Raw genomic sequence first — 434 nt, 5'->3', positions numbered from 1 at the left:
TGTGCCACCGTGCCAACCTACATAAAATGCTGTATTCAAAATTCTAATGAATGTGGGTAACACTTTAGGTATTGCAAAAATACATCTATTACTCATAAACATTTATATAATAAGACATTAACAAATAATTCTTTTAGTCTTAATAACAGTAACAAAGTAAACTGGATATTCATCTCTGTGCAGTGTGGAATATTGAAGAGCCTTTGATACACTGGTAAAGTGACTTACAAATATGAAAGATTTACACATCTTACACTGAAATATGCAATATCACAAGGAATATGTCTCACTTAAGCTACCTATGACCATTCCACAATGAAGTTTTTTTAGTAGTCTTTTAGGAATGAATAAGCACTTTACTGATGCTTTGTAAGGTTATTAAGAGTGAAAGGAGCCTTGGTAATGTCTTGTAACATACAGGTAAATGAGTAATA

This window comes from Polypterus senegalus, chromosome 2 (genome assembly GCF_016835505.1).
Source record: "Polypterus senegalus isolate Bchr_013 chromosome 2, ASM1683550v1, whole genome shotgun sequence".
Lineage (NCBI taxonomy): Eukaryota > Metazoa > Chordata > Cladistia > Polypteriformes > Polypteridae > Polypterus > Polypterus senegalus.
Note: the sequence above shows the minus strand (reverse complement) of the source record.